The sequence below is a fragment of the Macaca thibetana genome, chromosome 1 (genome assembly GCF_024542745.1).
Source record: "Macaca thibetana thibetana isolate TM-01 chromosome 1, ASM2454274v1, whole genome shotgun sequence".
NCBI lineage: Eukaryota > Metazoa > Chordata > Mammalia > Primates > Cercopithecidae > Macaca > Macaca thibetana.
In genome coordinates, this window is record NC_065578.1 from 21315333 (window position 1) to 21341973 (window position 26641).

The 26641-nt window shown below is 41.1% G+C and overlaps 2 protein-coding genes across 7 annotated transcripts in view; both read left to right on the forward strand.

The window, feature by feature from the left end:
- The window catches only part of C1QA (complement C1q A chain), a 431051-nt gene that overhangs the window by 224477 nt on the left and 179933 nt on the right, over window positions 1-26641 (forward strand). The window lies entirely within an intron of this gene.
- Window positions 17436-26641, forward strand: part of ZBTB40 (zinc finger and BTB domain containing 40) — a 79824-nt gene continuing 70618 nt past the window's right edge. Inside the window, exon 1 of one of the 2 annotated variants that reach the window (XM_050790170.1) lies at window positions 17436-17589. The gene's annotated coding sequence lies outside the window, so the exon portion shown is untranslated. The remainder of the gene's footprint in view (window positions 17590-26641) is intronic. The other variant, XM_050790155.1, reaches the window with a different exon arrangement.

The following is a 26641-nucleotide window of genomic DNA, read 5'->3' on the forward strand; positions in this document are numbered from 1 at the left end:
TGATGTATTTCTGGGCTTTCTTTTTGTTCTATTTGTTTGTCTGTTTATGTGCTAATTATTCACTATTCTAACTGTTGAAGCTTTAAGATATAGTTTAATATCTGGCAGAGCTGGCTCTCCATATTCTTTGTTGCTTATTTTTCCATTTGAACTTGATAATCAGTTTCTCCAGTTTCAGAAAAAAAAAAAAAAGTGTTGGTATGTTTGCTGGGAGTTAACATTTTTATGATGTTTACCTTTCTTGCTTCAAGAAATGGTATGTGTTTCCATTTGCTCGAGTTTTTTGTTTTATCCTTCATTAATTTTTTTTTTTTTTTTTTAGACAGTGTCTTACTCTGTCACCCAGGCTGGAGTACAGTGGTGTGATCTCTGCTTACTGCGACCTCTACCTCCCTGATCCTCCCACCTCGGCCTCCTGAATAACTGGGACTACAGGCACCCACCACCATGCCCAGCTAATTTTTGTATTTTTTATAGAGATTGGGTCTCACTACGTTGTCCAGGCTGATTTTGAACTCCTGAGCTCAAGTGATCCTCCCGCCTTGGCCTCCCAAAGTACTGGGATTACAGGCATGAGCCACTGTGCCCAGCTTATCCTTCACTAATATTTTGAAGTATATACATTGGTATTTTATCTTTCCTTGCTATTGTAAATGCAGTCTTTTATTCCATTTTTCTCTTCTAACTGGTTTCTGTATATTTGTTTAATATTCCATCTCCACCTTATCTTAGCACCTTTTACTCCTTTTTCCTTCCCCCACATCTCTCTCTCTCTCTCTCATTGTATTAGGTTCTTCAGCCGATTCTTTAGGCCTTTCTAGTTATATAATCCGTTATCTCTCATTTTTCTTGGAGTGTACAGAATAATACCTTCAATTTGATGTTAAAGAACAGTAGTGAGAGTGGGCATCCATGTGTTTCTCCTAATTTTAGGAGAAATGCACCAGGGTTTCCCAATGAAGCAGAAATACTGTGACAATAATTTTCTTCCTAAAAGAAAAAAATTGATAAGTTAAATTTCATCACAGTTAAAAATGTCTGCTTTTGAATGATACCTTACAAAGACGAAAATATTTGTAATACAGACTGAAATATTCATAATACATACATATGACAAAGGACTTGAATCCAAAATATATTTTGGATATCACCTGAGGTCAGGAGTTAGAGATCAGCCTGGCCAGTATAGTGAAACCCCATCTTTACTAAAAAAAAAAAAAAAAAAAAAAAAAAAAAAACTACAAAATTAGCCGGGCGTGGTGGTGGGTGCCTGTAATCCCAGCTACTTGGGAGGCTGAGGCAGAAGAATCATAACTGACAACACCAACTGTTGATGAGGATGTAGAGTAACTGGAACTCTTGCATGTTGATGATGGAAGTATAAATGATACAACCACTTTGGAGAACTGTTTGGTAATTTCTTATAAAAGTGCATAAACACCTCTGCCTCCTGGATTCATATGACCTAGGCTTCACATTCCTAAGTGTTTACACAAGAGAAATGAAAACATATGTTCACACAAAGACTTACACATAAATAAATACTCATGAACTTTATTCATAAACTTTATTCATAATACCTGAAGCTGGAAACACACAAATTCATACATTCACACAGGTGAATGAATACACAAATTGTGGTATATCCCTATCAGTGGACCCAATAATTAAAAGAAACAAAACTGATAAATGTAACGATATGAAAACATCTCAACTACATTATGCTGAGTGAAAGAAGCCAGGCACAAAACACTACATATTATATAATTTTGCTGATATGAAATTCAATAATTTTGCTGATATGAAATTCTAGGATATGTTAGAATTCCATATATATTACATATATAATATGTAGTGTTATATAACATGTAACATATGTTAACATATTCTAAAATTTCATCTCTAGAAATTCTGAATATGGAAATTCTAGCAAGTCATCTCTAGGGACAGAAAGCAAATCAGTGGTTGTTGGGAGATGAGGATTGGAGAGATGGGAAGATGGGCAAGTCCAGAGTGGGAGGGAGTGTGTTGAACTGGGAAAGAGTACAAGGGAACTTTTGCAGGTGATGAAAATGTTCTAGGGTGTCTAGTTTCCAAGCTGTCATGTAAGAAACTTGAAAGTTGCCACTCCATCCTAACAATAAGTAAAAGCCAAACAAACTAAACGTCAAGAACTCCTAGATTTGTAGAGAAGTGAGGTCATAGGGCAAATTACTGCCCCAGAATTGGAGAAACAGACAGGTGGATACAGAAATCATAATTTACCAGAGTGTAATAAACCTCTATGGAAACTAATGCTGGATAAGGAAGCCTGAACTGTGGCTGATGAATTGCTGGAGGCTCAATGTACACAAGTTTGAGAGAGAAAAACTCCAGGGACCCAGTCATGTTGGAGGAGTGCACATACCTTTTTTTGTTGTTGTTTCAATTTTTTTATTGTGGCAAAATAAAATACCATAAAACTTATCATCTTTTTTTTTTTTTTTTTTTTTTTTTTTTTTTTTTTGAGATGGAGTCTCACTCTGTTGCCCAGGCTGGAGGCTGGAGTGCAGTGGCAAAATCTTAGCTCACTGCAACCTCTGCCTTCCAGGTTCAAGCAATTCTCTAGTCTCAGCCTCCCAAGTAGCTGAACTACAGGCACGTGCCACCACACCTGGCTGATTTTTGTATTTTTAGTAGAAACGGGGTTTCACCCTATTGGTCAGGCTGGTCTCGAACTTCTGACCTCAGGTGATTCGCCCACCTTAGCCTCCCAAAGTGCTGGGATTACAGGTGTGAGCCACTGTGCGTGGCCAAAATTTACCGTCTTAACTACTTTCAAGTGCACAGTTAGTGTTATGAAATACAACCAAAATTTTGTGCAACCATCACCACCATCCATTTCCATAACTCTTTTCGTCTTGTAAAACCAAAACTCTGGCTGGGTGTGGTGGCTCATGCCTGTAATCCCAGCTACTTGGGAGGCTGAGGCAGGAGAATCGCTTGAACTCAGGAGGCAGAGGTTGTGGTAAGCCGAGATCACAAAGTCTCAAAAAAAAAAAAAAAAACTCTATCCCCATTAAACAATAACTCCCATATCCCTCTCCCTCCAGCCACTGGCAACCACTATTCTACCTTCTGTCTCTGTAAGTTTGACTATTCTAGGTATTTTATATTAGTAGAATCATATTTGTTTCTTTGTGATTGGCTTATTTCACTTAGCTTAATGTCTTCAAAGTTCATCCCCATTGTAGCATATTGCAGAATTTATTTCCTTTTTAATATTGAATAATATAGTCCATTGTATCTATATATGACATTTTGCTATCTATTCATCAGTCAATGAACACTTAGAGTTGCTTTAATGCTTTATGTATTGTGAATAATGTTGTTATGAACATGGGTGTACAAATATCTCTTTGAGACCCTGCTTTCAATTTTGGAGTATGCACCCAGAAGTGGAATTGCTGGATTGTATGGTAATCCTATTTTTAACTTTTTGAGGAACCACCATACTGTTTTCCACAGCAAGTGTACTGTTTTACACTACCAACAACAGTGCACAAGGATTCCAGTTTCTCCACATCCTTGCCAACACTTACTAGTTTCTGGTTTTTTGTTTTATAGCAGCTGTCCTAATGAGTGTTGACAGGGTATCTCATTGAAGTTTTGATTTGCATTTTCCTAATGATTATTAATGTTGAGCATCTTTTCATGTGCTTATTGGCCATTTGTATATCTTCTTTAGAGAAATATTCAAGTCTTTTGCCCATTTTTATTTTATTTTATTTTATTTTATTTTATTTTATTTATTTTTTGAGATGGAGTCTTGCTCTGTCACCCAAGCTGGAGTGCAGTGGCATGATCTCAGCTCACTGCAACCTCCACCTCCCAGGTTCAAGTGCTTCACCTGTCTCAGCCTCCCTAGTAGCTGGGACCACAGGTGTTCACCACCATGTCTGGCTAATTTTTGTATTTTTAGTAGAGACAGACAGGGTTTCACCATATTGGCCAGGCTGGTCTCGAACTCCTGATCTTTTGATCCACCCACCTTGGCCTCCCAAAGTGCTGGGATTACAGGCATGAGCCACCACATCTGGCCTGCATCATTTGCCCATTTTTAAATTGGGACTTCTTTTTGTTGTTGAGTTTTAAGAGTTCTCTATATATTCTAGATATTAATCCTTTATCTGATATATGATTTATAAATGTGTTCTTTCATTCCATGGGTTTCCCTATTACTATTTTTTTCAGGCACAACATTTTTAATTTTTTGTGAAGTCCAATTTGTCTATTTTTTCTTTTATTGTCTGTGCCTTTGCCATCATATTCAAGAAACCAAATCAATGTTGCAAAGCTTTTGCTTCATGTTTTCTTCTAAGAGTTTTATAGTTTAGGTCTTACATTTATGTCTTCAATTCATTTTGAATTAATTTTTGTATATGGTGTTAAACCAGGGTCCAACTTTATTCTTTCGTATGTAGTTTTCCCAGCACCACTTGCTGAAAAGAAACTATTATTTCCTCATTGAATGGCCTTGGTGCCTTGTCAAAAATTATTGGACCATATATGGGGAACATTTATTTCTAAGCTCTTTATTCTACTCCATTAGTCTTTGTGTCTTTCTTTATGCCAGTACCACACTGTTTTGATTACTGTAGCTCTGTAGTAAGTTTTGAAATGAGGAAGCATGAATCCTCCAGCACTGTTCTTTTTTAAGATTGTTTTGGCTATTTGGAGATCATTAATATTCCATATAAATTTTAGAATGTGTTTTTTTTTCTATTTTTGCAAAAAATGTCATTGGTATTTTGATAGGGATTGTATTGAATCCATAGATAGCTTTTGGTAACATTAACATCTTAGCAATACTGTCTTCCAATCCATGAACATGGGATGTGTTTTCATTTATTTACGTCTTCTTTAATTTCTTTCAGTAATGTTTTATAGTATCCATTGTAAAGTCTTTCATCTCCTTGGTTAATTCCAAATTATTTTATTCTTTTTGACACTATCATAAATGGAACTGTTTTTGTAATTTCCTTTTCAGATGTTCATTGTTAACATATAGAAATACAACTGATTTTTGTGTGTTGACTTTGGATCATTCCACTTTGTTAAATTCATTTATTAGCTCTAACAAGTTTTTTTGGTGGAATCTTTACAGTTTTCTACATGTAAGATCATATCACCTGCAAATAGAGATAATTTTACTTCTTCCTTTCCAATTTGAATGCCTTTTATTTTTTCTTCTTGCCTAATTGCTCTGGCTAAAACTTCTAATACTAAGCTGGATGAGGTGGCATGCCTGTAGTCCCAGCTACGTGGGAGGCTGAGGCAAGAGAATTGCTTGAGCCCAGAAGTTTGAGTCCAGCCTGGGAAAAATAGCAAGATCCCAGTCTCCAAAGCAAAAACAAAACAAGTACAACTTCTAATACTATGTTGAACAGAAGTGGTAAAAGTGGAGATCCTTGTCTTGTTCCTGATCCTAAGGAAAAGCTTTCAGTCTTTCACTGCTGAGTATGAGGTTTGCTGTGCATTTTTTATATATGACTTTTATTGTGTTGAGGTAGTTCCTTTCTATTCCTAGCTTGTTGAGTGTTTTTTTAATTCATGAAAGGGTGTTGTGTTTTGTCAAATGCTTTTTTAGATGATCAACTGAGATGATCATGTGGTTTTCTTTCCTTCATTCTGTTAATGTGGTATATTACATGGATCAAGCTTTGTATGTTGAACTATCCTTGCGTTCCAGAAGTAAATCTCACTTGGTCATTGTGTATAATCCTTTTACTATGCTGCTGAATTTGGTTTGCTAGTATTTTAAGAAATATTTTTATATTAATGTTCATAATAGATATTGGTCTATAGTTTTCTTTTTCTTGTAGTGCCCTTGTCTGGCTTTGGTATCAGGGTCATGCTGGTTTCAATGAATGAGTCGGGAAGTGTTTCCTACTCCTCAATTTTCTGGAAAATTTTGAAAAGAATTGGTATTAGTTGTTCTTTTAATGTTTGGTAAATTCACCTGTAAAACCATTTGGTCCAGGGCTTTTCTTTGTCAGGATATTTTTGATTACTGATTCAATCTCCTTACTGATTATAGGTGTGTTCAGATTTTCAATTTCTTTGTGATTTCATCTTGGTAGGCTTGGTGTTTCTGGGAATTTACACATTTCATCTAGGTTATCCAATCTGTTGGTATACAATTGTTTGTAGTACTCTCTTATACTCCATTTTATTTCTCTAGAATTAGTAGTAATGTCCCTATCTTCATTTCTGATTTTAGTAATTTGAGTATCCTCTTTTATTCTTAGTCTGTCTAGCTAAAGATTTGTCACTTTTGTTCTTCTCAAAGAACTAAGTTTTGGGTTTTTTTTCCTATTACTTTTCTGTTCTCTCTTGTTTATCTCGGCTTTAGTCTTTATTATTTGCTTTCTTTCTTTCTTTTTCTTTCTTTTTTTTTTTTTGAGACAGAGTCATGCTCTTGTTACCCAGGCTGGAGTGCAGTGGTGTGATCTCAGCTCACTGCAACCTCCGCCTCCTGGGTTCAAGTGATTCTCCTGCCTCAGCCTCCCAAGTTGCTAGGATTACAGGCCTAAACCACCACACCCAGCTGATTTTTGTATTTTTGGTAGAGACAGGGTTTCACCATGTTGGTCAGGCTGGTCTCAAACTCCTGACCTCAGATGATCTGCCCACCTCAGCCTCCCAGAATGCTGGGATTACAGACATGAGCCACTGTGCCTGGCCATTATTATTTGCTTTCTTTGCTAGCTTTGAGTTTAGTTTGTTCTTCTTTTTCTAGTTCCTTAAGTTGTGAAGGTAAGTTGTTGATTTTAGATCTTTATTGTTTTTTAATGTAAGCATTTATACCCATAAATTTACCTCTTACAACTGCTTTTGCTATATTACACAAGTTTGGGTATATTGTGTTTTCATTTTTATTCTTCTCTAAGTGTTTTCTAATTTCTCTTCTGATTTTTTCTTTGATTCATTAGTTGTTTAAGAATGTGTTGTTTAATCTCCACAAATTTGTGCATTTTCCACTTTTACTTCTGTTAGTAACTTCTGACTTCATTCCATTATGGTAGGAGAAGATACTTTGTATGATCTCTATCTTTTTAAGTCTATTGAGATTTACTTTTTGGCCTAACATATAATCTATCCTGGAAAATGTCTCATGTGCACATGAGAAGAATGTGTGTGCAGTTGTTGTGTAGACTATTCTATATATTTCTGTTAGATCTGTAAGGTTAGCCGAGAGAAAGGACGAGAGAAAGAGAGAGACCCAAAGTCAGGCAAGAAAGTTTATTAACGTGCTGGGCTGCTCCACCACAGTCAGAGGAGGCAGCCGTGAGCTTACAAAATGAGGGGTTCCTATGGGAGAGAGAGACTCTGGGGTTGTTTGTTGGTTAACTTTACCAAATATCATCTTGTGACCTGCTTACAATATAGGAATTTACAAGAGGGTGTAACTTAGGTTTATCCATGTTTCTTGTGACCTCCCCCATGCCACCTGGAGGGCTGTAAGCAAGTCTGGTGACCTTGTTGTAGCACCTAGATAAAGGTCCAGGAATGCAGCTGCAGAGTATTCAGAGTATTCAGGTAAGGGTCAGCTGCATTGGATGGAGGTGGAGGGTCCTGGGGCAGCTTGTCCCTAACAAGATCTAGTTGGTTTATTGTGTTCTTATCTCCTATATGGTTGTTCTACCCATTGTTGAGAGTGGGGTAGTAAAGTCTCCAACTGTATTGAAGAACTATGTCGTTCTCCCTTCAATTCTGTCCATTTTTGCTTTATTATATATTTTGATGGTGTGTAATTGGGTGCATAACTATTTATAATTACTACATCTTCCAGTTTTATTTAATCTGGAGGTTCACACAGTTTTGTGAGTTTTATCTCCTGGAGCTCTAGTCAGGTTCTCAGAGCGAATATCTGAGAAAAATCTCCTCATGCTTCCAAAAGGGGAAGGAGAAAAAAGAATCATTTCAAAATACTCCAGAACGTTATGTTCTCTTTCTAACAAAGTCTCAACGAAAATTATTTAAACCGAATCTAACCTGCTGGGGTTTGTTGATGATAAAAGCCAAATACTATAAAATATATAAAGAGATTTATTCTGAGCCAAATATGAGTGACCATGGCCCAGGGTAGTCTCAAAAGGTCCTAAGAACATGTGCCCAAGGTGATTGGATTACAGCTTGGTTTATTCATTTTAGGGAGACAGAAGCCACAGGCAAAGACATAAATCGACATATGTAAGATATACATTCTTTCGGTCCAGAAAGGCGGAACATCTCGAAGCAGGGGCAGGGGCCTTACAGGTGATAGGTGGATTCAAAGAGTTTCTGGTTAGCAATTGGTTGAAAGAGTTAAGCTTTATCTAAAGAGTTGAAGTCAGCAGAAAAAAATGCTTGAGTTAAGATAAGGGTAGTTGTTCTTGTTATGCAGATGAACCCCCTAAGTAGCAGGCTTCAGAGAGAATAGATGGTAAATGTCTCTTTTCGGATCTTAAAAGGTGTCAGACTCTTACTTAAATCTCTCCTGGATCCGGAAAAGACCTAGAAAGAGAAGAAGATTCTCTATAGAATGCAAATTTCCCCCGCAAGAGACAGCTTTGCAAGGCCACTTCAAAATATGTCAAAGAAATATATTTTGGGGTAAAATACTTTGATTTCCTTCAGGGCCTGCTATCTGTCATGTGATGTCAGGTTGGAATTTGGTATTTTATTGCTACAGTCTGTTTTGTCAGTCTTATGATCTCTATTTTAATGTTAATGCTGATCAGTAGTGTATAAACTCCAAAGGTAGGGTGTATAACGAGGCATGTCCAACCTCCCTTCCCGTCATGACTTGAACTAGTTTTTTAGGTTTCTTTGGGATTCCCTTGACCAAGAATGGGAGTCCATTTGTTCCAGTAGGTAGTCAGACATAAGCAGGGCAGGAGAGGGACTCCTCCACCAGGAATGTTAGGTGACCATCAGGTAATGGTCAGGTTGTTGTTACACTGTCTCTCTAAAATAATAATTGGTCGCTGGATATGGTGGCTCATGCCTGTAATCCCAGCACTCTGGGAGGCCATGGCAAGTGGATCACTTGAGGTCAGGAGTTTGAGACCAGCCTGGCAAACATGCGAAAACTCATCTCTACTAAAAAAAATACAAAAAATTAGCCGGGTGTGGTGGTGGGCACCTGTAGTCCCAGCTACTTGGGAGGCTGAGCCAGGAGAATCACTTGATCCCAGGAGTCGGAGGTTACAGTGAGCTGAGATCTTGCCACTCCAGCCTGGGTGACAGAGAGAGATTCTGTCTCAAAATAAAATAAAATAATAATTGGTCAAAGTGTTACCAAGGAAAGGCAGTCTCCCTATAGAAAAAACCTGAAACTGGTGATCAGCAGCTTCCCAATAAGATCTCAGGAGTCTGGTGAGTGGGTTCAAGCATGTGTACTAAGAGGCAAAATGGTGGAGTTTAACTGGTGTTAATAGACGATCTTCTAGGAACACTTGACTGGTAAGGGAAGAATGCCTCAAGTGAGCATGCGTACGACTTCAGTAAACTCACTGTGCCTCACTGTGCATGCTCCCCTCCCAAGTGCTGGCAGGCCACTGCTCATGCAGACAGCCCACCCCAAAGGAAGAATTAGAGGAGAAGAAACACAACTCCCCAGGAGTATGCTGCTCTATAAAAATCCCAAGTCAAAGGTCAAACTACGTATTTGAATCTCTCAAATCACCTGCTTGGTCCACTTCCAATTATACTTTACTTCCTTTCCTTCCTGCTCTAAAACTCTTTGGTAAACTTCCACTCCTGCTCTAAAACTTGCCTTGGTCTCTCACTCTGCCTTATGCCCTTTGGTCAAATTCTTTCTTCTGAGGAGGCAAGAATTGAGGTTGCTGCAGACCCAAACTCACCGCTGCTAACGTCCTTTGGTGCCATGTGATTTAGATACATTCCTTAGTGCTAACATATTTTGGTGCTGTCTGACTTGGATACATTTCCTAGGGCTAACATAGTTGCCCAACATTTCTGGTTGGGGAGACCATCGCCTGCCCTGCTCGTGTCTGATTAACTACCTACTATAACACATTCAGCCAATTTTGGGGGTTAGAATTTTATTTTTGATGTACAGGTTTTTCCAAAGACCAGCCTATCTGGGAAGAGGGACGAATCCAACTCTAACCCCCTCTGGCTTTCCATGTGGAAGCCCACTGAGGCCATCCTGCCCTACCTAAGTCGGGGTAAACACTGAGAAGCACTTGTAAAGTTCACAGTCCAGGGGCACAGGCTCACCAAAAGACTGGGCCCTAATCATAGGACTGGAGAACACTTCCCATATCCTCTCACCTTACCACCACATCACTAAAGGCCTATTTACAGAAGATCTTATTTACCCAGTACACTATGTCTGGCTGTCAAGAAAAAAATACAAGGCATACCAAAAGGCAATATACAAAAAACCAGCTGGGCGCGATGGCTCACGCCTGTAATCCCAGCACTTTGGGAGGCCGAGGCGGGCGGATCATGAGGTCAGGAGTTCAAGACCAGCCTGGCCAACCTGGTGAAACCCCATCCCTACTAAAAATACAAAATTAGCTGGGCATGGTGGTACACACCGGTCGTCCCAGCTACTCGGGAGGCTGAGGCAGGAGAATTGCTTGAACCTGGGAGGTGGAGATTGCGGTGAGCTGAGATCACACCACTGCACTCCAGCCTGGGCAACAGCGCAAGACTCCATCTCAAAAAAAGGGGGGAAAAAATGGAAAACAAAAAACCAAAACAACTACAACACAACAACATATGATTTAAAGAGACAAAGCAAGCATCAGAACCAGCCCCATTGGGTAGGGATGTTGGAATTATCAGACCAGGGATTTTAAGCAACTTTGAATTAACACCCTAAGAGATCTAATAGATAAAGGAGACAGCATGCAAGAACAGGTGGAAATGTAAATAAAGAGATGGAAACTCTAAGAAAGACTCAGTAAGAAACGCTAGAGATAAAAACACTGTGACAGAAATGGAGAATGCCTTTGATACGCTTATTATAATACACTGAACATGGCTGGGGAAAGAATCTCTGAGCTTAAGGATATGTCAGTAGAAGCCTCCAAAACTGAAAAAAAAAAAAAATGAGAAAAAAAGACTGAGAAAAACAAAACAGAATGTCCTGGAACTGTGAGACAACTGCAAAAGGTGTAACATATGTAATGGGAATGTCAGAAGAAGAAAGAAAGGAACAGAATAAATATTTGAAACAAGAATAACTGATAATTTCCCAAATTAATGTCAGTCATTGAACCACAGATCATCTCCCAAGTGAATTTCAGACGTCGAACCACAGATCACAGAAGCTCAGAGAACACCAGGTATGATAAATGCAAAAGAACAAAAACTCAGGCCGGGCGCGGTGGCTCATGCCTGTAATCCCAGCACTTCGGGAGGCCGAGGTGGGTGGATTACGAGGTCAGGAGATCGAGACCATCCTGGCGAACAAGGTGAAATTCCGTCTCTACTAAAAATACAAAAAATTAGCTGGGCACGGTGGCAGGTGCCTGTAGTCCTAACTACTTGGGAGGCTGAGGCAGGAGAATGGCATGAACCCGGGAGGTGGAGCTTGCAGTAAGCTGAGATAGGACCACTGCACTCCAGCCTGGGTGAAAGAGCGAGACTCCGTCTCAAAAAAAAAAAAAAAAAAAAAAAAATCTACCTAACCATATCATTTTCAAAGTTTAGAAAAACGAAAGATGAAGAAATCTTGTAAGAAGCCACAGAAAAATAAAACCTTACCTACAGAGGAGCAAAGACAAGAATTACATCTAACTTCTCCATGAAGGTTCTCCAGCAACCATGCAAGCGAGAAGAAAACGAAGAGAAATATTGAAAGCGTTGAGGTAAAACTCCACCAAACTAGGATTGTGTACCCTGTGGAATTACTCTTCAAAAGTAAAGAAAAAATAAAGACTTTTTCAGGCGAACAAAAATTGAGGGTATTTGTTGCCAGGAGACCTGACTTGCAAGAAAGGTGAAAAGAAATTCTTTAGAGAGAAGGAAAATCATATAGGTTAGAGGCTGGTCACGGTGGCTCACGCCTGTGTAACCCCAGTACTTTGGGAGGCCGAGGCAGGCAGACCCCTTGAGTTCAGGAGTTTGAGACCAGCCTGGGCAACATGGCAAAATCCCATCTCTACTAAAAATACAAAAATTAGCTGGGCATGGTGACATGCACCTGTAGTCCCAGCTACTCAGGGGTATGAGGCAGGAGGATAACTTGTACCCAGGAAGTCGAGGCTGCAGTGAGCCATGATAGTGTCACTGCACTCCAGCCTGGGTGACAGAGCAAGACCTTAATCTCAAAAAAAAAAAAAGTTCTATTTCTTCATCTGGTCGGTAATGGTTACACAGGTGCATATATTTCCCAAAATTCCATTTTTAATGAGTACATTTTTATATGTAAATTATACCGTGGTAAAGTTGATTCTAAAGGAAATGAAAGATCATGTTGCCTTGCTTACACGCAGAACATTGTAAAGGATATGAAAAGTGGTTGCAGGGGGAGGGTAGTAGAGCAGTTAAGAGGTAAAGGTCATTTGGACTTTGGCTGTGGACATGGACAGAGTATATCAGAGGTGAAATCAAGACTTGGTGAGTGGTAGGCCGGGTGCGGTGGCTCATGCCTGTAATCCCAACACTTTGGGAGGCCAAGGCAGGTGGATCACAAGGTCAGGAGATCGAGACCATCCTGGCTAACACGGTGAAACCCCGTCTCTACTAAAAAATACACACACACAAAAATTAGCCCGGCGTGGTGGCGGGCGCCTGTAGTCCCAGCTACTTGGGAGCCTGAGGCAGGAGAATGGCGTGAACACAGGAGGCAGAACTTGCAGTGAGCTGAGATTGCGCCACTGCACTCCAGCCTGGGCAACAGAGCAAGACTCCGTCTCAAAAAAAAAAAAAAAAGACTTGGTGAGTGGTTGAGGGTTAGAGAGAGAAATGTCTGTGACAATTTCCAGGTGTCCGACCTGAGCAAGTAGGCAGAGAATGGCAGGTGAGCTATCTTCTCGGAGCTAGAAAGCCTGAGGGGAGAAACAGGCTTGGCTGGGAAATCATCACTCCAGTTTTGGATCAGGTAAATACAACGGGCCTGTGAGCCATCTCAGTGGAAATGATTCCATCCTTCTAAATGTGAGTGCCTTTTGCCTTAGGGACAACCAAGGCAAGGGATTCATAGGGTCAGGCCCGCAGAAGTGCTACTGTTGTCTGGGCAGCCCCACTGGAGCAAGGCAGTCTCCCTCCTCCTCAGCATTTGTCATCTGGGATGGATGAGCAGGCAGGCAGTTGACCTTTCTGAGTCATTTGGCAAATTCCAACAGCAGCCTCATCTGAGACTGTCTGGTATCCACTGGGGAAGAGCTGAAGACTGAGCTTCATTTGGACTGGAGAAAAGGTAGTGAAATTCTAACACTTAGAAAGCCAGGAAAGAGAATGCCAAGGCCCAGACACCTACTCGAACAAATAAAAAGCATATGTCGAGCCTCCAGCAAACTTCACTTCCACAAATAACACCACTGCCTTGGGGAACAGCAGAGACATTTGACCGGACAGCAGCTGTGCAGAGGGTGCTATTTAAAGACTTAGCTTTTGCAGCCCAAGGACTCTGGGCATAGGATTTGATTGGAATGTGGAGAGAAGACAGCAAAACTGAGGAAAGAACCAGCTTTGGGGAAAAACATCACCAGGTGGTTGGCTGCTGATGTGAACCCTGAATATGTCAAATGAGTTCATTTTAATAAAATTATGTCGATCTATCTCTCTTGGAATAAATTAAATGTGTTAATTCATGGAAAGCACTTAGAACAATGTCCAGCACATAGTGCTTATTGCATGAAGCTGTCATTATTATCGTGATTATCTCCCTATCAACCCATGTAAATATGCCCAGAGTTGGGAGAAATTCTCATCTATAATGATATGTTGCTGCTCAGTGGTAGGATTTACAGCGATTTTGTTTTACTCTTTCTTTTGTGTTTTTCTGTAATCCTTGAATTCTTTATAATAAACACATTTATTTTGTAAAACCCAAAAGTTATTACCAGAGGTTGAAAAAAAGTGCAGACTCCGGAGTCAGACCTCCTAGGTTTAAACCCTAACTCTACTATTTAGTAGCTGTGTTTCTTTGAGCAAATTATTTACCCCCTGAGTCTGTTTCCTCCTGTATAACATGGGGTAAAAATGTTACCTACTTCATTAGGTGGTTACAAGAATTAAGTGAGATAATTTAATTAAAGGGCTTGGCATGGTACTTGGCAGAAAGAGTGAGATAAATGATTGCTATTATTAGCAGGAGAAGTCGTGGTGGTTGTGTTATTTCTTTTTTTCTTTAAAAAAAATTTTTTTTTTTTGAGACAGAGTTTTGCCCCGTCGTCCAGACTGAAGTGCAGTGGCGTGATTTCGGCTCACTGCAACCCCCGCCTCTTGAGTTCAAGCAATTCTCTTGCCTCAGCCTCCTGAGTAGCTGGGGTTACAAGCCTGCACCACCATGCCCAACTAATTTTTTTTTGTATTTTTAGTAGAGATGGGGTTTCACCATGTTGGCCAGGCTGGTCTTGAACTCCTGACCTCAAGATCTACCCACCTTGGCCTCCCAAAGTGCTGGGATTACAGGTGTGAGCCACCACGCCCGGCCGGTTGTTATTTCTTACTACAGCCAGGAACATGTTTTGTTGACTTCAGTGTTCTTGGCATATAGTAGTCACTCTGGAAATAACTGGCAGTTTAGTAGAGGCACCTTGGGCATCTTACACAGGGTGGTGGCATGGGAACACTCTTTTCCAAAGTAGAAAAGAGTTGAAAAGTTCTCAACCCTCCCCGTCAAAGTCAAGGTTTGGGTCCTTCCGGTGATTGGGAAGCAGAAGTTATTTCTCCGCAGCTGTCGAAGCTCTGTGAGGAGAGGAGGCCCTTAGAAGGTCTAGAAGGTCTAGCCATTGTCTTCTTATTCTTCCACACCATGACCAGCCAGAAGCCAGAGCCATTGCTCTCCATGACCCTATGTCATTCTTCACGAACTGTAGGCAAGTCAGCCCCATGAGAATTTCTGTTAAAGCAAAACCTTAAGTAAATGGTGATGGGGAAACTGCAGTCATTGATCCATTGACTGTGAGTATGTGTGTGGGGTGTGTTGGGAGATGTCTAAAACAATCCCCCGAGGGAAAGATTCCTTTCCATATTTTCTAAATATTTTATAATAAACATATATTCATTTTTTAAAATTAAAAAAATTATAGAAAGCCTCTTTTTTGTCACTGCTGTCCCAATAATTGAGTACACTTGGTGACCACTTTTCCTTTGCTCTCTCTGTTTAGTCCCTATAGTATTTGAAGTCTTGTTAAGTGGAACAGGAGGGACAGATGGTGCCTGAAAACTTATTCCTATTGAGACTCCTGAGCTTCAGGGCATCTGCATTCACATACAGCACACTGGCAATGATACTGTTTTTTAAAATCCATTAATTTGATAAATACTTCTCTTTTTTTTTGAGACGAAGTCTTGCTCTTGTTGCCCAGGCTGGAGTACAGTGGCGTGATCTCAGCTCACTCCAACCTCTGCCTCCCGGGTTCAAGCGATTCTCCTGCCTCAGTATCCTGAGTAACTGGGATTACAGGCACCTGCCACCATGCCCAGGTAATTTTTCTATTTTCAGTAGAAACGGGGTTTTGCCATGTTGACCAGGCTGGTCTTGAACTCCTGACCTCAGCTGATCCGCCCAACTCGGCCTCCCAAAATGTTGGGATTACGGGCATGAGCCACTGGGCCCACGACTCACGCCTGTAATCCCATTAACTCGATAAATATTTCTGGAGTACCTGCTATATGCCAAGCACCCTTCTAGGTGTTTGTTTGCTAAATCTAGCAATCCTATGTTCCCACTAAAAGAGAATGTGAGGCTGGTGGAAATGAGGGCTTAGGAGACACAACAGCCATAGGCATGGTTCCAGTGACTACAAAAGTGACTGAATATCAGCTACAGTAAATCTGACCCTGAATGTAACAGTGACATGAGTATAATAGTGAAAGTGACTAATTGGGCACAAGGGTATGAGGACAACTGTGTACCCTGAAGGGGCCTGTTAAATACTGGCTTGACTGTGTGGCAGAGAAAGTGGCTGCATGACAATGACAGTGAAAACAACAGAAAGGGCAATAGCTGGGCAAAGAGTGCTATTTTGAACAGAACCGTTTGAAGTTTATGGTCATTGACAGTAGCTGCATGTCAGACAGTGACAGTAAATATGATCGACCGGGAGACAGCAACTATGCAAGTGACAGTTCTGCCCAGTAGATTGAATTTGTGATGTAAAACGGTGATGGGGTGAGTCAGTCTGCCAGAGACAGCTCTCGGAACGACTGAATATTGACATTGCGAATGGAACAGCTATAACCACAGAGGAAGCTAGACATTGCACTAAGACGGCTGGATTTGGGTGCGTAACTGGCAGGGATAGAAAAAGTGGCTGCATGTCAGTGACAGGGTGACTGTGTTCAGTGGGCCAGCGCGGAGGTGACTCAGTATGATACTGCTGGATCTGATTTAAATGTTTGTGTAAGGAAGGTGGCAAGGGGACGCTTCAACGAGGAACGCATAGTGTGTGAGAAGGAAAATGAGCAAAAGAAAAGCTAGGGCTAAATCCCCTAAGCCCCTAAATCCCAAAATTGGGAGGTGCGAGAGGCAGGATCAAGATGCCTCCAGGACACCTTCAGCCCACCGCACCCCACCGGCGCCAAGCCTCTCCCACAAAGAGTGGGACACTGGGGACGCGGCTCAGGTTGCCTCTCCATCTCGCACGTGAATGTGTTGTTTTGGAAAAACGAAGCCTTTTGTGTTCACTTCCTTGCCATCCTTTGAAACAAAATCCTAACCCTAGAGCTGCCCAAGCGAGAGACTGCGGAGCTCCATTACAACTTTCCCTAGGGCCGGGCATGGTGGCTCACGCCTGTAATCCCAGCACTTTGGGAGGCCGAGGCAGTCGGATCATCTGAGCTCAGGAGTTCGAGACCAGCCTAGCCAACATGGTGACATCCGATCTCTACTAAAATAGCAGAGAAAAAAAATTAGCCGGGCGTGGTGGCGCGCGCCTGTAATCCCAGCTACTGGGGAGGCTAAGGCAGGAGAATCGCTTGAACCTGGGAGGCGGAGGATGCAGTGAGGCGAGATCGCGCCACTACACTCGCCTGGGAAACAAGAACGAAACTCCCGTCTCAAAAAAAAGAAGAAAAAAACTTTCCTTAGGAAGTGTGGGGAGGGAAAGAGGGCGTGGCCAAGATTAGAGGTCAGAGAACCGGCCTAGCAACCGGCCGGCCCCGCGGTCCTAGCATTGGTGGAGAGCGAGCGCGTGACGCATACCCCGCCCCCAGCACGTGACCGCGGCGCGCGGGGCAGGTCGGGCTGCCCCCTCCCCTCTGATACCCATTGCGCGCCGGCCTCAAGATGGCCGCCTTCTGGCGTCTCCGGCGCTGTTGAATGGCGAAAGCTTTATTGTTCCCTTCGGGCAGGAGTGTTCGTGTCCTCTATGGCGCTGTCAATAAAGAACGGCAGTTTGAATCGGTGCTGAACAGGTAACCATAGAAACGGGGCTGGGACTCCGCGTGGAGACCCTTTTTGCAGCGGAGGCCCGGTTGCGCCCTAAGTGAGGGGTGTACACAGACCCTTCCGCGTGGCGAACCCGCGGGACTCTGCCGAGTCACAGCCGCCTCACGTACACCCCGGACGTGCCCCCGCCAGGGGCGGCCTGCATCCCTAGCGCAGGGTCTGCTGTAGAATGCAGAGGAGAGAGACCGCGAGGACCCACTCAGGGCGCCAGGCCGGGCCTCACACCGCCTGGGGCCTGTTGTCGCCCCGCACCTCCCTCTCGGCACGTCCGGAGGCCTCTTGTCGCTGTCTCACTCCCCCTCCCTTCAGGTCCCTTCGCCGGGCGTCAGCAGACTACGGCCTTGGGCCTAATCCATCCCCCTCTTCTCTCTTCCCCTCTCGGTCTTTGTTTACATTTTCAAATGGTTGGGGGGAAGAATATTTCATGTAATTTGAGAAAGTTCTGTGAAATCAAGTCCATAAATGAAGTTTTATTGGAACACGGCCATGTTCATCGTTGATGTATTGTCTATGGCTGCTTTCCTGCCAAGAGGGCAGAGTTGAGTAGTTGCGCAGCCGTTGCTTGGCTTTAATCGGCTGGCTCACAAAGCCAAAACTCTTTCTGGTCCCTTACAGCAAACGTCTGCTGACGCCTGCCCTAAACACAAGTAGATTGGATCAGTGTTGTCATCCAGCTATTCCTCTCGTCCCTTCTCCTGGAGGGGGAAACGAGTTAAAACTTCGAGATGCACCTAGAGCGCTTTAGTTGACAAACACTCTGGCTTCCCTTCTGGTCTTACTATTCAGAGTTTCTCCTGCTTTGAATAGCAGTGATACCATGCAGCTAGTGCTACAATGAACCAGGTGCTTTATTTATATTCATACAAGTGTTGTTGTACTTTATGACCACGCTTTATAAGTAAGTATGGTATTTCCATTTTACAAAAGAGGAAGAAGTTGGTTCTGAGCGGTTAAGATATTTATAGGTGTACTAGGTTATAGGGCTGCGAAACTGAGCCCGTCCCGGGGAGCCCCCTGCCTGATGGCGTTGGTCAAACTGTTTGGATTTTATTCTTTCATGTCTTTTCTACCTGGAATTGTTGGCTCTTCCCTGGAATTGTACCCAGATCTTTGTATGGTTAATGGAGATTTAATTACAATCTCAAAGTGCAATTTTTTTTTTTTTTACTTAGCTAAAGCATCAAACTTCTGCCCCTCCTTTCTAATATAAACACTTTTCTTCTATGTCAGTAGTCCCCAAACTTGGCTATTCATCAGCGATTTAACAAACAGTTTCAGAACACCGCGTGCATGTACGCATGCATTCATTAATCAGTTAGTGTTTGTTGAAGACTTACTGTGTACCAGAGACGTTTCAAATTCCTGGAAATACAGTGGTGAACAAGACAAACACGATTTCTGCGCTTCCATGGAATTTAAATTCTGTATGGGGCTTGGACAAGTGGTATACAAGTAGACAAATATAATTTCGAATACAGCTGTAATAGCATCATCATAGTAAAATTAGTAGTTGCTATTTATTGAGTGATTATTTTGTGCTAGGTACCGTGCTAAGTGCTTTATTTATATGGACTATCATTTAATCCTCACACCAATACTATGACATAAGTAGTATTAGTATTACCATTTTACACATAGAGGAAACAAACTCACGGAGAAGAAATGTTCGAGGTTACATAGCTAATGCATTCAGCTGGGAGCTGAAGCTAATCTGATCACACTCGCCACCCTGTATTGTTTCATCTGTTTTTTGTCTTTCCTACTAGTTTAGGAGGTCCTTAAGGGCGGGGACCACACCTTACCTGTTGTATCCTCAGCTGCTAGCCAGTACCTATAACCTGGTGTTTGCAGGTAAATACTAAGTAAACAAATCCAAGTCATTCATTGAACAAGTTTTTCTTTTCTTTTCTTTTCTTTGTTTTTTTGAGATGGAGTCTCACTCTGTTGCCCAGGCTGGAGTGCAGTGGTGCAATCTCGGCTCACTGCAACCTCTGCCTCCCAGGTTCAAGTGATTCTCCTGCCTCAACATCCAGAATAGCTGGGACTACAGGCATATGCCACCATGCCCAGCTAATTTTTTTGTATTTTTAGTAGAAATGGGGTTTCACCATGTTGGTCAGGCTGGTCTTGAACTCTTGACCTCAAATGATCTGCCCGCCTCGGCCTCCCAAAGTGCTGGGATTATAGGCGTGAGCCACTGCGCCCAACCTCAAACAAATATTTTAGTGTCTCCGTGTACCAAGCACCACTGTCTAGGTCCTATGATTACCAGAGTGAGCAAGATGGACCTGGGGCTCTGTTCTGGAAGCTAAAGCCTAGTATCAAGACAGTAAAGAAATAACAAAGTTATTCCAAATTGTGGCAACGCTCTAAAGGAAATAAAACAGCACCGAGAGAGAGACACTAACCTGGGAGACTCACTTTTTATCTGGGTGATCAGGGAAAACCTGTCTTAAGAAAGGTAGTTTAAGCTGAAACTTGTTGAGTGTTAAGGAACTAGGCTAGCAATAAGGGGAAAGGGAGAGACGAAGCTGGGAGGAAGAACTTTTCAGCAGGTTAGGAGACTAAGGTGGGTAACAACTTGAGATGTTGGAGAACTCAAAGGGAATCACTGCTGTGGTTCACTCCTGTGCTCAGTCCCTGGCCCTGAACCAGCTACTACTGAGAGAACTGCATGCCCAAGGGCAAGTTACAGATTAGTTATCTCATCTGGAAAATGTGAATGATGGTGCCTCCTCAAAGGGTTGTGCAGATTAAATAAGAGAAACTGTATTCATAGCTATGGTATTTTCTTTTTATTGTTGTTACACATATTGCTGAATAACCAAATTTAGCTCCAAATGGAAACTTTATAAAGTGCTAACTAATAACAAAAGTCCAGAAATACATTACAGACAAAATTAAGAATGGGGGATCCAATTAAAAATAGAAGCCCACTACTTTTTATCTCCGGAAAGAGGGGAGCAGATCTTGTTTTTCTTAGTGTTTCTGCTTGGAGAAGAACTTCTCCAAATGGCATCTAATTTTTTTAAAGCCAAATTGTACAGCTGTCTATGCAGAACACTTTTCAGCATTTTAGTGTTTTAAGTTGGAAACTACTTGTGTTCCTCCATCAAAGGTGTATTTATTCTCTTAAGGCATTCTAAACAAATGTTAGACTTCTTTTAGTTGGTGGCAATTTAAAAATTTGTTTGCAAATGATTTCAAGTTTCCTCCAAAAGTTTTCAAAATAATGTCACGTACCCTAAAACAGTATGGAATGCTTTGAAGCAAATGGTAGGCTTTTTGAGTAAGTAAAAAATAGGATAATGTTTGGGTTCATAAACGTAAGAAATTAGAAGCAATAATAAATCAAGGGAACTGTGTAAGAAGAACAGCATGGCAAGTGTCACTCTAAACTCTCCCCGGTAACCATATTGCACATGTCATCGGAAGACACAATCCAACCCTGCAAACGTAGCAAAGAACTGGACAGAGAGTGGCATGTTAGTGCAATGTTAACACGCCTGAATTAAATTGCTGTTTTAGGTTTGGGTGGGACCTTTGCATCTAAAGTATTACAGTTTTACTCTGTGATTTGCATCTGTTGGGTTCCAATAAAGAGCAGGTGCTAACGCTAGCTTTGAAGGATAATATGAAACTGCAAGAAGAGCCAGGGCATACCAATTTGTTTTTCAATCTATTTTATTTCAGTTCAAAGCATCATTGCAGACAGGCAGTCTAGGAAAACGAGCCACACTTTGGCAATACTCACCTGCTTTTGGAGATTGAGGAAGACTGAGTGTAACGCAAGTGTGGCTTGTTTTCTTGGACTGTCTGTCCGCAATGATGCTTTGAACTGAAATAAAATAGATTGAAAAACAAATTGGTATGCCCTGTTGCCTCATACTGAGTATTTACATTACACTTCTTGAGTACTGGCTGAACCAGCACCCTGGGGGAAGGCAGTGACCCCTCAGCCTCTTTCAACTCTTCAGCAGAGTGAGCTCTTTGATTTTCACAAGGAAATTAAATTGGGATATGTGGTTTTCTGGATCTCCAATAGTCTGCCTTCCAAAGCCATCATCTGGATAATGTGGAGAAAACAAGCTACTAACCGCATAGAGGAAATAATTAAATACTAAGGGCGTTGAAATTCAGAGATGAGATTGTCACTTTCTGTAAGTCTTGCAGAGAGTGCAGTATTTCATTTGCAGAGAGCATACAGTTTTGAGACTCTGGCAGCCCTCGAGAGAGAAGGATAAGGAAAGAAAGCCAGCTTTCCTTACATTTCCCTAATGTTGTTATTTAACTCCAAATCCTCAAAATTATGATGCCACGTATTTCATTTCCTCACATAAATGTATTATACTGATCCATGTAAGTCAGAGATTGTTAATTTCAGGGTAAATGGTTGAATTTCAGGAGACCCATGAATCCTTTGAAGTTGCCTGCAAATTTGTGTGAATGTCATTTTTTTCTGGGGAGAGAGCCAGTTACTTTAATCTGATCTCCGAAAGGCCCTTGACCCTTTAAAAGGTACAGAGCCGTTTAAATCACATGTTAACACCATCTAACTGAAGGCATGATGAGAATCTCCCCTGAAACCAGGTGCTGTTTCACTGCTCTGTAACCTCAACCTCAGAGTTTAAGTCTTATCAGTCTTTGTTTTCTGTCTAAAGTGGTCAAGCATAGTTGAATGTTTGTGTAATATAAGTATCTACCCAATGAACTGCTTCATAAATGCCTTAGAGATGGTTGTTAATTTACATGAGACTGGTGAGATGTGGACCTATTGTCTAGGCAACCTCGTTAGCAGATATCATAACATTTCTACTGAGAGAGGAAAGGAAGAGGTAGTGGAATTCCACTATTTTGTTTATAGGCATCGGCTTGTTACAGATGGAGTCAGTTCCTCAGACTCAGGAAAGTTGGGTTAAAAGGGAAAGAAGGCTGGGCACAGTGGCTCACACCTGTAATCCCAGCACTTTGGGAGGCTGAGGCAGGAGGATCACTTATGCGAGCCCAGGAGTTGAGGCTGCAGTGAGCTATGAACAGACCACTGCATTCCAGTTGAGACCTCTTTTTTTTTTTTTTTTAAAGGAAAGAAGAAGAGAGGAGGGGATAGACTTGAAGAAGCAGAGGAGTAAAGAAAGATAGGCTGTTTCCCTGCATTTGTCCAGAAGAGTCCCCTCCCTTTATATCTGTGAAAAGGAAGAGCTTCTATATTGAGACAAAACCTATCTGAGAACTTAAATAATACTCAGACCTTTGAAAAAGTCAATTCATAAATGTAATTTCTGGTTGTATTAGTACCCAAAGGGAAACAAAAACAAGGAAATATCTTTACCTTAGGTTATTCTGTAAAACTGGTACCTCAATAGAAAACTCTTATAGGCCAGAGTTTGGCTCATATAGTGTTTAAAAAGTAGTTGCTTCCATTTAAACATTAGAGATTGTCTGTCTAACTGACCCCTGGAGGCGTTTGCATGAGTGACCTCTGCTGTAGGCACTAGCGTGGTTCTGGAACAGGACCAAACAGTAGAGGATGCTTTATGAAAGAAAGGGGCCAGGAAGGATGAGGAAATTAGAAACAAAGGATTATAACTGTAAATAATAGCTTTTGAGGCTCCAAATATTGATATCTGTTGGTTAATATTCGTTAGCTAGTGTTAGCTATAGTGGGGTTATTTTTAGTGTTAAAACAAAGGTGAACAATAGGTGATTCTATTTCTTATTTTGAGAAAATACTGTAAGAGGTAATCTAACCTGCTAATTTCATCCTATTTCTCAGCTTTCTAGGACTGGGGCCTGACCACTGAGTCTTCCTGAGTTTTCCTTCTTGACTCCTTTTGCTCCTTGTCCCCATTAGCTCCAGAAGATGGTTTCCAGGGCATTGGCAGCAGTGAGTTTGCCATCTTTCTTCCACCTGGTACTTCTCCCTGGCTCTTAAGCTCAGTGGATGGCACCACAGAGTTGCCAAAGGCAGAAACCTGGGAATGGTGCCATGATCTTCTCTTTCAGCACATATTTAGTTAGGCTACAAGACTGTTGATTTCTTCTATCCTTTCTCTTCCTTTGGTTAAAGCTGCTGTAATCTCTTGTCCTGGATTATGAAACAGCCTTCTAGTTGGTCAGCGGCTTTCAGCTTCGCTCCTCTCCAATCTATTTGGTACGCTGTTACCAGTGGTCTTTATAAAGCACAGATCAGAATATGTGATTCCCTTGCTTTAAAACTCTTGGATGGCCTGCCTGCCCTTAGGATGGTCCAGCAAGTGCTACCCTCCAACTCTGGCTGTGCCTGTATCTCAAGCCTCATCTCTGAGCAGCCCCTCCTCCCACAACTCACCTTGTATTGAGCACAAGTTGAAATCTCTCAGCGGCCACAGGACTTTATCCTTTCTGGGGCCAGTGGGTCACATTCCAAGGCTTCAAGGCTGCTTCTTCTCCCTGGATTTCCCCGGTGGTGGCATCAACCAGGCCAGTAGCAGTGCCATTATCTACACTGACCTTTATATTACTGAATGCTGTTTGGGTTTTCTGTTACTCCTTTTGTCCTTAGAATATATGCTATTTGAGGTGTGCAGTCAGATACTGTCTTAAAGTCACTTGATGTAATTATCTTCTGTGTAGTTGTATCACCAACTTCATAAACAGGCTCTTTTTCTTGAATACTTTTTAAAAAATTAATTTATTTTGAGACTGGGTTAGGAAAATGGCTAATTTTTATATTTTTTGGTAGAGATGGGGTTTCATCATGTTGCCCAGGCTGGTCTTGAACTCCTGGCCTTAAGCAATCCACCTGCCTCGGCCCCCCAAAGTGCTGGGATTACAAGTGTGAGCCACTGCGCCAGGCCGTCATTTTGTTTTAAACTTTAAGGATTGCTATTAAAAATTAAGTTCCTTTTTACCAAGAAGTTTTTATTTCATATCTAAGCCCTTCTTCTCTGTTTCTCCTGTCTTGCTAACAAAGTAGGCTGTTAAAGTTTTGGGGTTTTGCCAATCTGCCAGGTAAGAAATAATATTTCAGTGTAGCTTAAATTTGTTTTTTCTTTTTATGAGATAAAGGATATATCATGTCTGTGATACAAATTGCAAATATATTTTTCCAGTTGTCAAATGCTTGACTTTGTATATATTGTTTTATTGCTATCCAAGTTTTACATCTTTATATAGTCGTATTTATCAGTCTTACCATGTATTGCTTTGGATTTGCAGTCATAGTTAGGAAATTTGCCACACTCTCAATTTATGGAGAATCCAGTTGTATTTTCTTCTGGTACATGTATAGCTTATGGTTTCACTTTTTGAAAAACATTTAAGACTCTATTTTCTTCTAGTACATGTATGGCTTATGGTTCCACTTTTTAAAAAACATTTAAGAGTCTGATCCATTTGAAATTTATCTGAGTATTTGGTTTGAGGAAGGATCTGATTTTATCTTTATCTCAATGGCCAGTGAGTTGTCTCAACAGTACTTATTAAAAACTTTTTTCTTCACTGATTTGAGATGCTGTCTTTATTGAATACTAAACCTTTGTATGTATTTAGATTTCTTACTGGATTTTCAGTTTTGTTCCATTGGTTTGATTGCCAATTCATATGCTGTTACAAAATCATCTTAATGTTAAAGGCTTTGTCATTTAACATCTGGAAGGGCCAGTTTTTTTCATATTGCTCTTTTTCAGGGTTTTCCTGGTTGTTTTTGCTTGTTTATTCTGGCATATGAACTTAATAATCAATTTGGTTTCAAGAGGAGATGACTTGATGGTATTTTTATTAGGATTGTGTTACATTTTATAAATGAGCTTAGGGATAACTAACATCTTTACAGTATTGACTCTTCAATCCAAGATCATGGTCTGTCTTTTCATTTGCTCAAAGCTACTTTGGTGAGTTTTCAGGAGTGTTACATGTTTTTCCTTACAAAAAATCTGTATGCTTCTTTCAGTTTATTAGACCTTAACATTAAAAAATAATAATTCTGTTTAGAATCCCTCCAGAAGATCCCAGAGAAGTTTTACACACCCACATATTCTAAACATTTTGCATGTGACTTCAGATGGTTCCTAGATACCTCCCCCCTTAAAGCTCATCCTATTATATTGTTCCCTAAATCCCCTTCTTTTGTCCGCCTTCATCTCTTTCTCACTCTCACCTCTTGGCACTGTGTCCTGCCTACAGTTCAGTCAGAACATATTTGCTGAATGGACAAATAAAGTAGTGAGGGGAGAATGAAGGTGGGTAAAAGAGTGAGAGCCTGTCAGACTCTATTTGGAAAGGTCGTCCTTGTTGTATTTCTAAGTCTGCAGTCTGATTCACTGGGTCATAGTACTTGATTTTCCTCTTTCCTCCATTCTAAAAAATTTTTTAAAGTTCTTGTGAACTTTTTAAATTTTCATAATATTAAAATATAGTAACTCATATCTTAACATTATATAACATTTCACATCATGTTGATAATAGTTACCATTTATTGAACACATTCAAAATGCCTGGCAGTGTACTAGGTATTTTACAGTATTGTTTCATGTAACCCTCACAACAACTAAGCAATAGGTATTATTACTGCCTTTTCTAAAAATTATTAAGAAAATTTGCAAATATAAAAGTGAGAGTAGCATTATGAGCTCCCATATACATGTTAACTTCATTTTACACTTGAGAAAACAGGTTTTGAAAGGTTAAGTAACTCAAGTTTACAAAGCTAAAGTCAGATTCAGACCCCAACTCTTTATAGCTCCTTATTAAAAATTGTTTTTCAAATTTTAGGCTCTAACTGACCAGGGAAGAGCAGAAGCAAAGGAGAGAGTCAAGAGCCACTCTTCAAACTAGTTTAGTATTGTAGAAGACTCTAATAGTAGTCTTCCCATCTATAAATTCACACTCAGATACTTCCCTCTCTACTGACTGCAGACAGTAAGCCCTCCCATCTTTCCCCCTTTACTGCTTCTCATGTGCTCTGCTCACTCTGTCTTCTATTTCTCTAGTTGTATTACTACACTCTGATATTGGTGGGTTTTTCAAAGGCTTGCCACT